The following is a 5,175-nucleotide window of genomic DNA, read 5'->3' as shown; positions in this document are numbered from 1 at the left end:
AAATTTAATTATAACTTTTGATCGAGTCAGGACCAAAACCTATTTAATTATAACCTCAGCTTGATTACAACTTCATCAGATTACCAAACCGAATCAGCACAATCTCCTCCTTATATATTTTTCTGTAGTTTTCATGAAAGATCGTAACCAAGAAAAAGGAAAAGAAAAAAAAACATATTTCAAATTTATTTCAATGATTATTCAATTTTCTGGTAAAATATGTATTTATTAGTTTAAGAACATTGATAAGTGCTATGGAAAGATAACTAAATTATGAATTATTAAGCACTTATCACACCCCCAAACCTATATTTTGCTAGTCCTCGAGCAAAATAAAAAAAAAGAAAAGCTCTAACTCACTTTCGTAGGCATTGCGATTGATTTACCATATGCAACAAGGCTTTAAACCCCTAGGTTACCCTAGTGGACGAGTTATAGTCTCGTGAGGGTTTCCAGCGAAGATACCCACAAACTTCAATATTAAAATAAATCATTTATTGTTATGATTAATTTGTTGTTGTTGTTTGTTTTATTTTATTTTTTATTATTATTATTTTATTATTATTATTATTATTTTTATTATTTTTTATTCCTTTTTTAAAATCTAATTTAAGATACATAAATGATAAGAATTTCAAAGCACACACGGTTTTATTTACTAACTCAGCCCAAATCCTAGGTCAAGATGCAATTCAAGTTGAAGTCATTAAGTTTCCGTTAGGGAGTTGTAAGACTTATTTATACTGGAGTGCTCGGTGAAATCTGGACCGTACACAAGCTAAGAGTTCGAATCTCCAAAATATTGCTAATACTAGTAGTTTCCAAGGATTGGTCGAAAGAACCTGCTCACTGATTGAAAATCATCTTATCTGCAGGATTTCGAGAGTTGTGGATGTTTACTTTAGTACCTCACGGGCTTTATCTGTAATATTCCAGTTTACTCGAATTTTTACAACGACGGCTTTCACACTATTGTCTTTTTCAAGGTCAATACAGAGTTTTTTTTATTAATTTTTTTTATAAAGACATATAAATTGTGCACTTTTACTCTTGTGGTGATTTCTCCGTGTAACGAGCAATCAGTCGACAACTCTCACACCAGTTGGCACAAGGTGTCAGGCATCAAGACTCCCCTACGGACTTATGCTCGGAGTTCTCATCACAAGCCCACTTGACCTTTGACAATAGGTAGCCCTTTTCGATGTTCCTGACTAAATCCATTATTATTGATGATTTTTTTTTTTTGGATTAGATAAGTATGATTCATCAGGGTCCAAGGTTGCTACTATACTATCAACATAATGTCGAGCCTAGACCTTAGAAGTGTCGGCCAGTGTGTAGTGAAATTCCGAAGTATTAATTAGCTTACAACTCCCTAAGAGAGACTTAATGAAAAGAACTTAAATTTGTATTACTTCCGACTAGTCATTGGGCTTTTTAGATTTTATATACCTTGTGTGTTTATCATTCTTGCATAAATGTATAGAAATTAGGTTTTTTAAAAACAAAAACTTTTTTTTAATTTTATTATTATTATTATTATTTTATAAAAAATAAAATGAACACATTTTTTTTCTTTTTTTTTTGTTTTTTTTTTGGATGAAAATCAAGATGAATACCCCCAAACCTAAACCTAACATTGTCCTCAATGTTAAAAAAAATCTAAGAGAATTGGGTTGCCTCCCAACAAGCGCTAAGTTTATTGTCTTCAGCCAGACACAGTGAGGTAGTTTTTGCATCTCCTTCTATGAGTTCATCTATTTTGTCTATCATAAAACACTCAACTTTCCCCGCGGGTTGGTCGTCCGCATTGAACACATTTAATTTTACCTTCATGTTCCCAAATGATATGTTCATTACCCCTGTTCTACAATTGATGCATGCATTGGCTGTTGCTAAAAAGGGCCGCCCAAGGATCACGGGGATTTGTTTCTTAGGATTAGGTTCATGTTCCATATCAAGGACAATGAAATCTACTGGAAAATAGAATTTGTCTACCTTGACAAGAACATCTTCAATTATCCCACGTGGTGTTTTTACAGATCGATCAGCCAATTGAAGGGATATCGAGGTTGGTTTTAATTCACCTAACCCAAGTTTCTCATAAACTGAATAAGGTAAAAGGTTGACACTTGCCCCTAGATCTAAGAGTGCTCGATCAATGAAATTATTTCCTAAGACACAGGAGATGGTGGGAGCACCAGGATCTTTGAATTTTGGAGGGGTGTTGTGTTGGAGAATAGAACTCACTTGCTCAGTTAGGAAGACCTTTTTAGTTACATGTGTCCTAGATTTTCGCTTTTGTGTACAAAGGTCTTTGAGAAATTTGGCATAGGAGGGAACTTGTCTAATAGCATCAAGAAGCAGAAGGTTGATTTTCACTTGTTTGAAAACCTCCATCATTTCCTCTAGTGAAGTTTCTTTTTTGCCAAAGGAAGAGGGTGAATTAAGAGCTTCAGGAAATGGGGCCTTTGGGATGTGAGTTTTGGCAGAAGGTGGACTAGCTATAGAAGAAAAAGGTTTTAGATTTTTATTTGACACATGTCTATCCTCTTCTTCATCTTCCTTATTGTTATCTTCCCCGATCTTATTGTCTACTACACGTCCACTCCTTAGGGTAGTCAAAGCATTGGCTTGTTCATGATGAATTGCATTTAATTGATTTTCTTGAGCCATGTATTGTCCCCTAGGATTACTTAGTGGTTGGCTTGGAAGCTTTTCTTCCTCTCGCTTGTTTAGTGCATTAGCTAGTTGCCCCATTTGGGATTCTAGCTTGGCGATGGATTGCGTGTGAGAGTGCACCAATTGTGTAATGGTTTCCAAACCTTGAAGGGCGTTCAACACTTTCTCCTCAAAGGCTGTGTTTCTTTGGGGTAGAGGAGGAGTATGTTGAAATTGAGTCAAGGGACGGTAGGGATGAATATTTTGTGGGGTTTGAAAATTCTGAGGGTTTTGAAAATTTTGGGAATTGGGTTGGGCTGTGTTCGAAGCTTGCTGCTTCCAAGAAAAGTTTGGATGATTTCACCATCTCGGGTTATATGTATTGGAGAATGGGTCATTACCCGGTCTAGGCTGTGTTTGAGCAACATTGATGTGTTCTTGCACGAGTTCGGAAAATTGGGGCGCTGAAGGGCACTCATGAATAGGGTGGGATGGGCTAGAACAGATAGTACACACTTGTGCTTGGGAAGAGTTCATGTAACACCCACCTATCATCAGTTGATCAATCTTATGGGACAATGCATCTACCTTGCTAGACAGGTCCATAGAATGACTTATTTCACAAATGGTCCCTTTTCTTTGAGAACTCAGGGGTGCTTGACGAGAACAAGAAGCATGGTGGAGGGAGTTTTCATTAAGATTTTCAAATAATTGCCATGCTTCATGCTCATTTTGAAGCATGAATGTCCCCCTGCATGCGGCATCAATCATCTGACGGTTTCGTTCAGTCATCCATCATAGAAACATTGCACTAGCTGCCATTTAGGTATTTGATGATGTGGGCATTTACGGATTAGGCCCCGAAATCTCTCCCAAGTTTCATAAAATTCTTCTCCCTCAGTTTGGGAGAAGCTTGTGATGGCACGTCTAAACTGGTTCGTTCTTCCAATGGGAAAGTATTTTTTTAAGAATTCTTGTTGCATTTGATCCCAAGAACGAATCGAGTTGGCTTCTAAAGAATTCAGCCATTGTTTGGCTCTATCTTTAAGGGAGAAGGGGAATAATCTAAGTTTTAGAGCATCATCAGTAAAGTTCTGAATCTTGACAGTGGTGCAAATCTCAAGAAATTCATCTAGGTGTTTATATGGGTCTTCATTGGTGAGCCCATAAAAAGATGGGAGCATTTGGATCACACTAGACTTTATTTCATATTGTACAGCTGCTACTTCAGGTAATCAAATGCAAGATGGGGAAGTGTAAATGGTGGGAGTAAAGTACTCCCTCAGGAGTTTGGGTTGTTCTTCAGCCATCTCAAGAGGTGGGGGTGATTCCAATGTTCTAATCTCAGCTCGAATATTTTTAAGGGTTCGTTCTATTTCAGGGTCAAAAGTTAATAGGTCACGTACTCTAGAACGACTCCCTTGCATACACTAGTACTTGATCAATCAAGCATGCAATAAAAGATAAACACATCAATCCTTGTATTTGTCCTAAAATCACTAGACAGCTCCTAACTGGTTTGAAGAGGGCACCTAAGCCTCCAATCCGGTCTAATGAACCGAGTTGACCAGGTAAGCTCCCAGGTAAGTGGAGGGGTCACGATGCGTTCGCAAAGGTCCCACTTAAAACCCACTTGCCTCGAACAGATGAACTGTCTCCCTTATAGGGACAAAGCTTGCCTAGACATCAACTAAGCCACAGAGCGAAATTGGTGCAACTTTCGGTGATCTTCGTCCTATTGAGCTCGGATGTCTCTAGGAGCCAACGTCTAATTGATTTTAATTAAAGTGACACTATGTGAGATTGAGTTCACCTATGTTGGGCAAGAATCTGGTGATGAAATCCGGCTCTTATCTTGTTGGGGTGATTGCCCTTACTATGTGCGAATTAATTTGTGTATGTGTATCAAGCATGCATTCACACTTTTGCTGAAATTAAAATCAAACAATCACCACAAAATTTCAAGCTAATAATTAATTTAAATAAGAAAAGTTTAGAGGTTATCAAAGGGAATTTCCCCAGCAATTTAAATTTTTTAGGCAAACCTTTACAGCATTCCTTTTCTAGCTATTCTCCTTTTGATCATCCCAGATTTTTTCTTTCGATTCCTGATCAAATAAGACCAAAAGAAAAATTGAAAAAAAAAATTAGTAGAAGAGAAAAAGGAGATAAAAAAAGTAACAATAATAGAAAATAATTTTTTTATATATTAATTATTTTTTTTTAATGATAGGAAAAATAACTATGCAAGCAATCCCCGGCAACGGTGCCAAAAATTGATCGGATCTTTCAATTTTGAAAATAAACCACGCAATAGCACATATCCTGTAGGATAGTGATTACGGGTGTCGGTCCACAGGGATTGAAGAATAAGTTATTTTTCCTAATTAAATAATGACTTCAAAGGACATAGGCTAGAGCAAATGATAGAAACTAAGAATTAATGTGGATATAGTAGTATGAATTATCAATGGAGAGAGGTGTTTAGGGCTAGATTCCACCGATAGAGTTGTA

General features: G+C 36.9%; 1 non-coding gene across 1 annotated transcript; it reads left to right on the top strand.

Moving 5' to 3' along the window:
* The first annotated feature begins 3,489 nt into the window (after positions 1–3,489).
* Positions 3,490–3,595, top strand: LOC149751308 (small nucleolar RNA R71). Its single transcript, XR_016398416.1, has one exon. It is a non-coding gene; the product is annotated as a small nucleolar RNA R71 (small nucleolar RNA).
* Positions 3,596–5,175: the final 1,580 nt, after the last annotated feature.

The sequence above is a fragment of the Phoenix dactylifera genome, chromosome 14, assembly GCF_051530095.1.
Source record: "Phoenix dactylifera cultivar Ajwa chromosome 14, Ajwa_hap1_PhDact_Kaust_v1.1, whole genome shotgun sequence".
NCBI classification, from domain to species: domain Eukaryota; kingdom Viridiplantae; phylum Streptophyta; class Magnoliopsida; order Arecales; family Arecaceae; genus Phoenix; species Phoenix dactylifera.
The sequence above is the reverse complement of the archived record's forward strand: the minus strand, read 5'-3'. Positions and strand labels throughout refer to the sequence as shown.